We start from the raw sequence: 12468 nt of genomic DNA, 5'->3' as shown, positions 1-12468 counted from the left end.
AGGCAGGGGAAAGATCCCACTTCCCACATTAACATTTCACATCTGGGAAATGTGAATCATCCCACCATCACTGGGAGAAATCCAGAAATTGCAGGAAGGAAGGAAGCTTTGAGTTGGGGGGGGGGAGTGAAAGACAGGAGACTTCCTATCTTGAACAAAGGGAGAGAAAGAGATCAGCACTGTCCTGGTGAGGATTGAAGACAAGGAGCTGAGTTCCCAACTTCAAAAATACTTTTAGATCTTATTCAGAAAAGGGGATGCAGGAGTTTGGGGGTTGCTAGCTAAAACATCATCTCTGGTTTTGTACTCAAAACTTGTCTCTAGGATCTTCTGCAATGACTGGGAAATTACTTTGATTTTTTAAATATCCCAATAAGACATTTTCTTTTTCTATTTGTCTCCTATCTGACTTTGTAATGAAGAACTGAAATTTTTTTACTATATTTTCATCTGCACTCTTACCTAATCTTTTAAATGAATTTAAGAGAAGCTTCCAAACATGAGATATATGGTGTGTGTAAGTAAACTGGCAAACTGTGATAGCTGAGGAATCTCAGAAGTTTGGTCATGCCTCTTGGCAAGATATGGATACAATTTTGATGGTATTACCAAATGGCAAGACCAGAAGAGACATTTCTCCTGACAAGGACAGGTCAGCTCTCATCTAGCAGAAGGAAAATTTGTAATTCTTAGACACTCACAGATTGCACAAAAAGTTTGGAGAGGTGGAAGGAAAAGGGTGCCAAATTGGTTCTCCATAAATTACCAGCTAATAAGTTAAAAGAACGATAATGTGCATTACAAATAAATATCTACATACGGTCTAGGACTGCCCATTATCATTAATTCTGGACATTTATGACAATCCTCTCTCAGCAACTAATGTACTTACCATTCAAAAAGCATTCAAGGACAATATTCCCCAGAAACTGAATAGATTCTAGTGACAACCAGAAAAGTTAAAAAAAAGAATATTTAATAGTAAAAGAAGCCTAGATTATCTCAGATGCCTTGTTTTTACATTAATTTTTAATCCTATTCACTTAAATGCGTTAGCAGGTTTTGCATCAACTTGCAGGTTGATGCAAAATGTAAGCCTATGTAATCCTGGTGCATATAATTGTGGGTGTACATCCCCCACATAGATAAGACATAAAACACACATAAAAAAATACAGTTGCTTCATTCTTCTCTGTTACTTACATAATGCTTTGAGACAGCATTCATGCTAAAGCCCCACAAATCATCTTACAATAAAACATTAGAAACGGAAAAAAAAGAGACCAACAATCCTTCCATGGAAAACAGGTGATACTGTCTAAAAGCAAACACTAAAGACTGCTTAATTTACTGCCTTCTCACTCCATTATCCCATCAAATGAAACAAGGAGAAACTAATAAATATGACATCTAACCCAAATACCAACAAAAAGTGCTGTTTCATTTGTTTAAAGTCCCAAGGAAAAGCAAGACTACCCTAGTTTGTGGATAACCTGTAGTTCTCCAACACTGAACTGCAGCTGAGAAACAACTATTCAGTAGCATTTGTACTATATGCAAAGTAACCAATAGAGTTTCACTAATGAAGACTAAGATCAACCCAACTCACTAATAAAACATATTGTCACATCTCCTCAAGCCAGTTCCACAATTCCCAGCTGCTGCAGGCTCTGGGGAAGAAATCTGCCACAAATTGCTGGCTAATCTTAACAACTAATAAGTCATTTTACTGCTGAAACGCTGATCTGTTGCCTCAGGGGCCTGCACAGCTTAAAACGCTGTGGAGACAAAAGTGATGGATTTTGCTTTTACAGTGTAAGGAAAGATACTGGAAGTGCCTTCTGGCTATACCTGAATTCTGTGGGCTCCTGAGCTGTGCTACCATGGTGTCTATGACCATACCAGACAGGTGTCACCTGAGCAGCTGGGCATACAGCACCACCCACCTTCCAGTACTGAAAATGGAGAATGCTTCTTCCAAAAACAGGAGGATAAGGCACCTGAACAACAAAGATTTTATATTTGGAAGATCATAGCTTGCCCTGTATGTAGATATATCCAGAGTCCTACAAGCCTAAGAGAGACAAGGAGCCAATCCAGTAGAAGACAGTCTTCACCTGTGCATCTTCATCCAGAGCAGCTGACTCGGTATACTATCCTATCCTATTGGCAACAGCTCTTCCACATCCCATGTCACAGCAAGTTCAGACAGCTTCCAGAGAGGAAAACAAAACTATCTTCACAGTTCAATAAGCTGAATAGGAAACACCTTCATTGTCAGTGAAGAAAAACTGAGTTATTAGTTTGGATGTCTACAATTTTGGTTTTTAAAAATTGTACCTTTCCAAACCTCTCCATACTGCAGGTTAGGAGCCCACCCCCTGCAGGCAAGCTGTAGCTTGCAGTTTTACTGCTCGTAGTCACATCAATGTATGTCAATTAATAAAAGCAACAATATAGCTTATAAAATATGTATTTGGCTCTCATAAGGCTACTGGCAAGAAACACCTTTCCTCTTAGAAAAAATGATAAAATGAAGATTATAGCAAGGTTACACTCCATTGACTTCTCAGTCTCACCATACCAATTAAAAGTGCTATTCACCTAATCATTTCTGTCATTCATAATTTCACAGCAGGTCTGCACTACATTCAAAAGTATATTTAACATTTTACGTACATCTAAAAGACAGTACAGCTGACAATTATGCTCTTTAGGACAAGAGGCACTCTTTTAGGGGTCCAGGTTTAATCTTCCCCTTTAGAATTTTAGGCATTCACCTATCCAGGTAAATATAATCTGATTAATAAAACTCATAGCTTTATGATGCCTAGGTCTATTTTCCAGAAAAACAGTCTTTTGAAATGCTCATACTAGAAGAGAGAGTAGTATAGGGAATGTATCCTGAAGTTACACATACAGCTATACATCACAAAAGTAAAATCATTGGGTGAAAACTCAGAATTACAACAGAAATATAGAATCAGATGTTCATGTATACGGCCAACTGCATGTGCACACAATTGAGATATCTGAGCACTCAGCTATGTTTTTCAGGCAACTGCCTTAACCATATGTCATCTCCCACTGACCACAGTTTGATAAGCAATTACTTCTTTCAGCAGCAGTGATGCTGGCAGAAACAGCCCTTACCTCCTGCTCCCTGCCACATGTTCCCTCCTTCCAGGCCACCTTCTCAGCCCTGACACAGCAGCCACAGAGTCAGACAATTCAGAGTTAAAAGTAATTAATAAAAAGGAAGAAAAGGTGCCTTTGAACCCACCGCAGTTCCCCCAATGCAATTCACCACCAGCCCCACAAATGGTTGTACTAGCACAGCTCAGAGGGTGGCAGGGGGCTGCTTACGCAAGCACGGTTCTCTCAGGAAACGTGCCAAATTTCTCCCTCGGGAAGCAATTGTGTTTGCACCAAAACATCTGAAAAATCTTCCCCCTCTGTGCCCGGTCTGTAGGACCTTGGCCTGGGAATACAGATCTGGAAGGGATCCCTGGGGGTGTCCTACTCCCCTTCCTCACAGTTTCAGACAAGAACCAACTCAGCAAATACAATCAGTCAGGAGACAAGCCACTTGTCAGGTAAACAGTGTACAGCCTGAAACTGAACTGAATGTGCACGCTGGGGGGAAAAGAAAGTTCCTGAGGTTTCCCCTGTTTACATATCAGTAGAATCAATTCTGATAAAACTTTGTAAAATGAAATTACACACTGTGCTATACCATCTTTCATTGTCACTTTCCAGCTTGAGGTTAAGGCAGAAGTTAACCACTGAATTTTAAAGGCATTAACATGGAACCCCCTAAACCCAGAGAAACCTTCCATTAAAATAGAGCTTCTGTTACACTGCTGCAAAAGACGGAAAACTAAAAACTAAAAATAATACAACTGAAAAAATATAAAACAAAAACACATAGTGGCCCACATATAGCTAAAAAAACAAATGTGAAAAGACAGTAAGAGCTAATGATTTCAGGTTAGCAATAACATGGCCCTAACTGAGGCATAATAGGATCACTCTGAGCAAAATGCAATCCTGTTTCACTTCATTAAGTTCCAAGTTACCCTCCAGTTTCCCAGCACTAACGGAAACGTTTCCTCATTGCCACTGCAGGAGCAGACTAACAACAACAAACATACTCACTGCCCCGACCAGCTTGTTAACTTAATGAAATCATTTCAGTCAGAAATCACACAAGCCCAAATTCATCCCAAATACCTAATTAACGACTTACTCCTACAGATATTAAACTGAACAGGTCAATAAATGAATGGCAAATTATCAGAAAGTTCTAAAATAATGATAATACTCATTGTATCTTTGGGCTTTTTTTTTTCATTGGATAGTTTCCCTGAACTTAGCCTGTGAACACAAAATTTCCTGCAAGACATGCCAACAATACCATTTAGCCTGAGCCTATTACTGCACACCTGGCTAAGTCCTACAAGGGACTAAGAATTCTCCTGGAAATGAACTATATTAATATCCCAGAAGAAATATCAAGGCCATTCAGGATAAGGATCACTGTGATTAACTACTTCCACAGCTGACTATTCCTGGGGAACGCCACAGACCAGCTCTCAAGCCTGTCACTGAGCACAATGCGCCTGGGTTTTTGGAGCTCTTTTGGGAACCGCTCGCACACACGCACAGCCACGGGGATCCCAGTGACAGCCGCGAGTCCGCACGCACGGAGACGGCGACGAGACACAGCGCAGCCTCTCACACCCGCCTCTGAACAGGTACATTTATTCTGTATGCAACAGAAATAAAAGATGTTTGAGTTTCCTCATACCCCCCCAGCAACTTGAAATGCTGTTTAGTCTTTAACTGACCAGCATCTCACCTGACCAACAGTTTATATATATATATGTATCTACATATATACAGTTTCTTAATTTAACAGTGGCATTTAGAGTGATTTTTATTTATTTTCCAATGTTTCCGCAGTTCCAAGGCAGGGCATGGGAGCGACCCTGCTGAAGCCCCACCGGAGCGCTGCCACCCGCGCTGCCCGCCCCGCTCCGCGCCCCCGGCCCGCGCTCCCCGCGGGGTCGCTCCCCGTCTCCCTCCTCGCTTTTCCCGGGACGAGCCCCGCGGCCCCGCAGAGCCCCTACCTGCAGGCTGCGGCCCCGGCAGGAGCCCCGCGGCCGCCGGCGCTGCCCCGCGGGGGCGGTGGCTCCGCGGACCCGGGGCGGGAGCGGGTGGTGCCGGCGCGGCGGTGACCGCGGCCCCCAGCGCGGCGGGCAGGGAAGGGCTGGGGTTCGGCTCAGCCCCTACCCCAGAGCTTCCCCGGCCGCCTTGGCAGCCCACCTGATCCACCGGTTCCTCTCCCCGGTGGGCTCGGCAGGGCTCTTCCCCTCGCCCGGCTCCGTCAAGCTGCTATCGGAGTCCCTCCTTCGTGGTACCTTCACCGATAAGAAAAGCGAAAAGCGCGTCTCACCAATGCCACGGTTGCTTTCATCGCATTAAGAGGGCTTCCCCCCCTCCCCCCCATCGAGGCAAAGTCTGTACTGGGATTTGTGGATCAGTGCTCTCAGGCATTTCATAAGGTATTTTTAACCTGTTGCAAAGTCAGGCAACACTCGAGAGTGGAAAAAACACCAGAACTTCAGCATAGGGATGGCCCGCTATCACATACACCAGCCCTGCACGCCCATACACCATTAGGAGTCCTGCTGCCATTGCTTGCTAGTCTTTAAATTTTCAAACTCAGTTCAAAATCCCAGACCAGGGGAAGGACTCACAGAGATTTGGACCCTAGACTGTTGGAACAAGTTTCAAATTCCAGCAGCCTTCTGTTTATCCAAGACAGATAAACTAAGTGGCTTGCTGAATGCTGCATGTGTTTTCAGGCAAGATCTGGAAAACAGCAGGTCTTTCCTCAGAAAGGACATTAAACATCCTGTGACACTTTTCATGAGAACTAAGATAAAACTGGAACTTTTTCTTACGGTTCCCAAACACTGTTGCTGGACAAGAGCTGCTTGGTTCTCGTCGTTCCCCCAGGACCTTGCTGACTTTCAGTGCTGCTATAGAGAGCAAGTGCAAAGCTCCCAGGAGTGTGCAAGCAGAGCACTTGGAGAGTGACAGGGAGACATTTGCTATGCTGGTCTTCAGGATAAGTTCAAAATCCTTCAAGGTAAGGGAACATACATGATTTCAGTAAGCGTGGCAGCTTTGGGGTGGATTATTAATTGAAAAAGGCTTCCCTTTCCAGATGACAGAGCTACTCTATGTAGTACAGCCAGCCGCACAAGACAGCTAGGAGAGACTGATGCTTCTTCACCTTTTTCTGCACACGATGGGATGAAGCTAAACACTGGGCAACCCACACCACCTGTGCACATCTTCCCTAGCAGTACACCCCCTCCTGCAGCGTGGCGGCTCACAGCAGCTCGAGAGAAAAGGAGCTACTTTTCCCTACTATCTGTGCGGGTAACAAAAGCTTGTCCTTGAATGAGAAAAAAAGCGCATCTCTTACTTTCTCTGTGAGTTTTTTATTTTTTCCCCTCTTTTTTATATTTTTTTTTTAATATTTTGGAAAGATTTTTAATCTTACCTGGATTAAACTATGCTTCATGTTGAAAGATTTTGTCAAAATACACTGCTAACATAGTTGTAATGCACTTTATTTGAACTGTGTAATGCTGCAAGATAATAGCTCTGAACATGTGCATTGAGCTACTGGTCAAGTGATTGGGGATCTCAACATCGCAGCAAACTTCCTCTGCAAGTCTGGTTGGCAGCATCTCAATGACAACTCCCCATCAGCAGTGGGAATGATGGTGGTTATCTTCGTTGGCTGCTGACATTTTGACATCCGGGTCAACAACAGGTAATGTGTCTCTGTGGTGTGGAAAGGACATCGCCATAGTGCCACAGAACCATCTGTATTTGACATACCCGGGATATGCAGAGACGCAGTAACACCACTCACACCCTGCAGAGCTGCCGTTGGCACTACAACAACTTTAAAACGCTTTTGTGCTGTTTAATTTTTATATCAATTAATTTTAAGCACTGAAGTATCCTAAGCTAGATATCGCCAAAACAACATTCATGACTTCATTTGGTTCTTGGAGCAACACTCTAACGGTAATAGAAATACAAGGTTTGGGGTTACATGAATGTTTTACACATTCGTGACAGGCTTCCTTTTGTCACTGCTAGAACAGCTTTATCTCATGCAAGTTGCAGCTGCTGACACTAGATAAATGACCCATTGCATGGCTCCATTTAGCCGTTTGACAAGCAACAGAATAGGACTCACCTGTAGTGGCCTCAGTCCCTCCAAAGTTGCAGGACTATGCATGTTGCTTTCTTTAGAAGTGCTGGAATCAAGATATGAAAGGAGCACATGCCCTCACCTGGAGTGCCTGACCAGGCAAAGAAAACACAGTCAGGAAAGGACTTGTTTTGGTTTGTTTCCTATGCAAACAAGAGTAATACTTTTGCACTCTTTTACACTTTGCAGAACACAAAAATAAACAAAGTATAATACTATGGAATTTAATAGGTAAAATAAGTGTTTTTACAGTTTGGAGGATGGTTAGGTGCCATGGTACAGTTGATGAATGGCCTTCCTACACAATGTATTAAGTTGAACCTTTATATACAAATATCTGTTGTAAACTGAAAACCTCATTACCCTCATTCCACTGCCCTCTTCTCCCATCTCCCTGTTACAGCCAGCCAAAGTACAGGGGTATGCTGTAATGGCATGCTCAGAGCAACATTTCCAGATCTGGTCACTAATATTTGGATCTACAACCTTTGGCATCCTATAGCCAAGGGAACAGAGGTTCCGTGGCATTTCTGGAAATGAAGCCAAAAATAGGAGAAACTATAGTCCCTATGGTTCCCTCAATCACCCCTCTGCAGCTACAGTCCAAATATTGCTGACTCTAAGGGGAGAAGGTAAAGTACCCACCACTTGTGAGCAAAGGCTTCTTTCTGGAGGTGAAGGAAAGCTCTGCTTCTTACTGACATAAAAGGCTTCAGAAAGGGATCAAGAGACTGTGATGAAATCCTTAAAATATGTGGTTGTATAAGTCATATATGTAACCTGGGATAGAAAATTATTATTCCATGGCCTCCTCACTTTTTCATGGACACTAGCAATTCCTGGAACATAAGACCATCATATGGCATCAGACCAAAAAATGCTTTTAAAATTAGCCAGTTTCTAATGACACTCAAAACTAGATGTGGGTATGTCTTTCAACCTATTGAGTGCATCATATTTCAGAATCTTTGGAAATTTTGGCAGAAGTACCCTCTCTTTCTTGATTAGGCAGATCAATACTTAATATTAGTTGAACAAGAGGACAATTTGTCTCCTTTTAGTAATTACAAGCTTCCACATTTCAAACCTCCTGCCTCGCTGCTGTTAATCTGGGGTATCTCTTCTGGCATGACACTGAAGTCCTTGGTCCAAGCACATACAGTAAACTTTTTAGACACATTTAAATGCATGTATTTTACAAAGATCTGCACTCCAGCTAGCCAGTGCAACAATGTTTCACTGGAAAACAAAGATTCGTCACTACAATTGTCCTATGGAAACATGGTTTAACAAACTTTTGGCTGGACAGGAGCTTTAAAAAAACTTTGTATGTCAAATGACTTGCTTTTGGCAACCTGCTAGGCTTCCTGCTAGCAGGCTTTTTTTTGGTGGAAAAAGTGAAATGAAATTTAGACATTTTGGAATTTCCCATCAGAAGAAAAACTTAAGTAGATGTTGGAATTTTTCACAGCACGGGAATAATAAATTTGAATTAGTTGTACTTGGAAGCAAGCCTTTGCACAGCCATTCCAGTCTCTTCCATGTTCACTTGACTGTGGACCAGAAGTTTGGGCTACTTTAGTCCAAAGAGGAATCTGACACTAAATATAGGCTATAATGTTGTTCTAGTCTGAGGAGACCTAACCATTTCCATGGTTCTGCAACTTTTCACAGCATTAGGTTTTTATTCTTCCTTCTGGATGATGAGGCTTACTGTGCTCTGCAGAAGAGATGGTGTTAGCAGCTTATCCTGCTCATCATCTTGCCGGTACCAACTCTTGAGGAAATGAACAAGCTAAAGACGGCTGAATTGGGGATCAAAACCTGAGGGCAGTGCAGGGGATCTTTATCCTGTTCTCCATACCAGCACATGATACCAAGTAAAAGAAGATGGTGAGCCACCACCAAGTCTTCACACCTCCACAACACAGAAAACCAGTCATTTGGCAATAACTGGCTGTACCTCAGACAAAACTCTGGCTGGTTTTTGCTGGCTGCTGAGGCTTTCAGTGAGAGCTCCTCATCCAACCCAGGGTATGCTGTGCCCCTGGGCTTGTTTTTGTTCCAGCTCACCTGTAAAACGCACAGCTTAACACCTAAGACTACTTTCAATTCAGTTTTTACTACCTAGTTGTTGTAGTTGTTGTGTTCGCAGGCTGGGGGAGGAGTTTCTTTGCTTTAAACTTTAATACACTTCTTTAAATAAAATACTGCCATTGATAGTATCTACAGCAAACATTTACAGAGTTAACAAACACAGAAACTACTGTCATTCCACACAGAAACTTACAAGCATAAAAGATTTCTGTTTTATTTGGAGATGTACCAGATTATTTCCAGGGGCACTTATGCAACACAAAATCTTACAGATAATTTTTTTTTCATCCTGTGCTTGTGCAAGGTGGTTTTTTTCCCCCATTCATTTGCTTTTTTCTCTCCAAGTTAAGCATGTACAGACAGAAGCCTAAACCAGAGCAAGCTAAAAGTACAGCAGAAACTTGCTCTGCATAGCAAGATATTTTGGTAAATATTACAATGATTATACATGGCCTTGCGTTTTGGTATCTGATACTGCAAGAGTTTGGTTTTCTCTTCCCATAGGGCAGTATCTGAGCACGGTGCTTCATGGGTTTCAGCGGCCTTTTTAGTATGGCAAGACATGTTTAGTATGACATGAGAAGTACATTTGTGAGTCAGGCTTCTGTCAGGAGCCATGGGGTGCCCAGAGGACCATGGGTGCAGGCTGGCTTGCAGCTGTGCTCACCCACACAGGCACCACATTGCCTTCAGGAGGGGCAGGAGCTGAAATCAGGCTGGTGATGCTGGTAGGTGGGAAAAACAGCATCAGAGCATGGCCCCTCTTTGTGCCACTGACAGCATTTGGTATGAGAGTGTTTGATGCATCACCCCTTCAAGGGCAAGCAGGTCAGCACAAACCAACTAACCCACCTTCTCCCCAGGCTCTCCTGCTGTAAAACCACCCAAATGCTGTACAAGGTGTGGAGATTCAGCCATGGGCCTGCAAAGCATGCGAGGCCTCCTGTGCACATGCATTCACCCAAGCCTGCTTTCAGGTAGCCTAAGTAAAGGCACCCTGCCCTACTCTTGGGGGATGAATACATGTCTGCACAAAGGCTTGAAGCCTCTTCTTACCTGCTCAAGGCTTGAAATTGAAAATAGTAAGGAAACGTAGAATGGTATTATCTACCATTTAATTGCTCTAAGACTAATGCTGCTAACTTTATGACAGGTGACAGAAACTGGTTTCTTTATTGACAGATTCCTGATTCAAGTATGAGTGATATTTTATTAAAGCTTGTTTATTTTTCAAATGTTCCTGAATGTTTTCTGCCCTACCTGTAAAAGAACAAATGTAGTGTGAAGTGGGTTATGAGTCAACCAGCAGCCATCAGCAGGAAGCAGCTTTAGTTTCCCTTGCATTGCTTTTCCCCCTTCCAAGAGGCAAGCTAGTGATGCAAAAGGAGCTGCCATGCTGCACAGGCAAATCTGCTGGAGAGAAGTCTTCAAACCTCCTACATTCGAAGAGGATAGATAACTTACTTTTTAAGCTAAAACACTGTGACAAACATGGGGAAATTCTGGGAGTGTTTTTGGCTTATCCTGCAAATATTTCTGGATTTTTTTGTGTGCAGCCTTTTGGAGCCAAGTGCAATATGCTGAAAGCTAGCTGGGTAACAGCATGCTTAGGACATAGGAACAGCATGTTTTTGTTTACTTATTCAAATAGCAATAGGGGTGAAGTTGCTCTAAAAACAAAACAATTCCACTAAAAGGAACTAAATTTTTTTTTAATTACATTCAGAATTCTGTGATTCATTTAGCCAGCCAGCTTTAAAAATGATAAATTAATTTGTTCACTTAGGGGTTTTTTTAATTAATATGCATTATTTAACAGTTCATTTTTAAAACCATAAAAAGAGTAAGAATAATTTTCAAACACAGGAGAGCATTCTCACTGTTCAAATCAATTCCAATAAAATAAGTTTTTATTTCAATGTCCAGGTGAAGCCTCTCATGGCTTTAGTTGCCTTGTCCATATTACACTGTTGCACTTCACAAAACAGATGTTAATGGACCACATTTACTGTGCTGCTTCCGTTGCCTCCTGCTGACCATCAGGATATCGATGGGATAATGCCAGTGGGAGGACAAAGGGGGCAGATTCAGCACAGTAGATAACAATACTGCTATCCTAACTCAGTGTTACATTTGCCAGTTGGTAATCATTTACTGACTTACACGACAATATTTCAATTGCAGTCTCCCAACTGATGCAGCTGTTATGAAAGCTTGTAGGAAAGAACATTTTGATCAGCGTGTCTTTCCTATGGGCTTGAGGCATTAATTTCCTCATCCTTACTGACACACACATCCAACCTAGCATCTGCATCAGAAACCCCTACAAGATGAGACCAGCTGTTTTATTTTTGTGCAACTTGCTAACATACGAATGCAAAACAAAACCCCTGAACAAAAAAAAACCAAACACCCACCCAAGTCACAGCATACCAGCAGCCATACCATCTTGTTGCTTGAAGCACTGATGTCTCTGTTGTGACAATCTGCATTATCAAAACAGTGTCTGTGATGGACTCTGTCTTGCTCTAAGCCATTGTTCCTTGATTCTTTCCATGCAGCAGAGAATGTGTATTCCTTCACAAGGGAAAGCTCCTCTCACAAAATATTTTAAACAAAAAAAGCATGCCACTTGGAAAAAATAAAGTTTACATATTACGTGAGAAAGTGGTAACATGGTTAGCTGAGGCTACATCCTCATGGATGGGTATAAATGGAGATCTCAGCGGTAAACTCAACTCCGTACACGCATTGCCAAGGCTGCTTTGGTACATCAGCACTTGTTAAAGGGCTACTTCTGATTTGTTCCAAATGCCCAGATTCGCCCAGACTTTTAGGAAAAAGAGATGGATGGGTCACCCATCCAAAAACCTGGAAAATGGTGAAGTTGTCAGCTTGGAAACCTGAGGGTGGAAGTGCCCTGATCATCACAACAAAATAAGCAAAACCACTTAAAAACAAGTGCAACATGATGCCATTTCAGGCTGTTTGTCCTCCTTCATTGCCTTAAATCATACCTTTAACTTGGTGCTTCATAGTTGCAACACGTTGTTTAGAAATAAACTAGG

General features: G+C 42.5%; 1 protein-coding gene across 7 annotated transcripts in view; it reads right to left on the bottom strand.

Annotated features, from left to right (window-relative positions):
• Positions 1-6242, bottom strand: part of SLC16A12 (solute carrier family 16 member 12) — a 43463-nt gene extending 37221 nt beyond the window's left edge. For 2 of the 7 annotated variants that reach the window (XM_027672474.1, XM_027672475.1), the window contains exon 1: positions 5329-6020. The gene's annotated coding sequence lies outside the window, so the exon portion shown is untranslated. Of the gene's footprint in view, positions 1-2117; positions 2140-3153; positions 4968-5132; positions 5209-5328 lie in introns of those variants that run through there. The other 5 variants (XM_027672476.1, XM_027672477.1, XM_027672480.1 and 2 more) reach the window with 5 other exon arrangements.
• Positions 6243-12468: the final 6226 nt, after the last annotated feature.

This window comes from Neopelma chrysocephalum, unplaced genomic scaffold (genome assembly GCF_003984885.1).
Source record: "Neopelma chrysocephalum unplaced genomic scaffold, ASM398488v2 Primary Assembly neopelma1_97390, whole genome shotgun sequence".
NCBI lineage: Eukaryota > Metazoa > Chordata > Aves > Passeriformes > Pipridae > Neopelma > Neopelma chrysocephalum.
The sequence above is the reverse complement of the archived record's forward strand: the minus strand, read 5'-3'. Positions and strand labels throughout refer to the sequence as shown.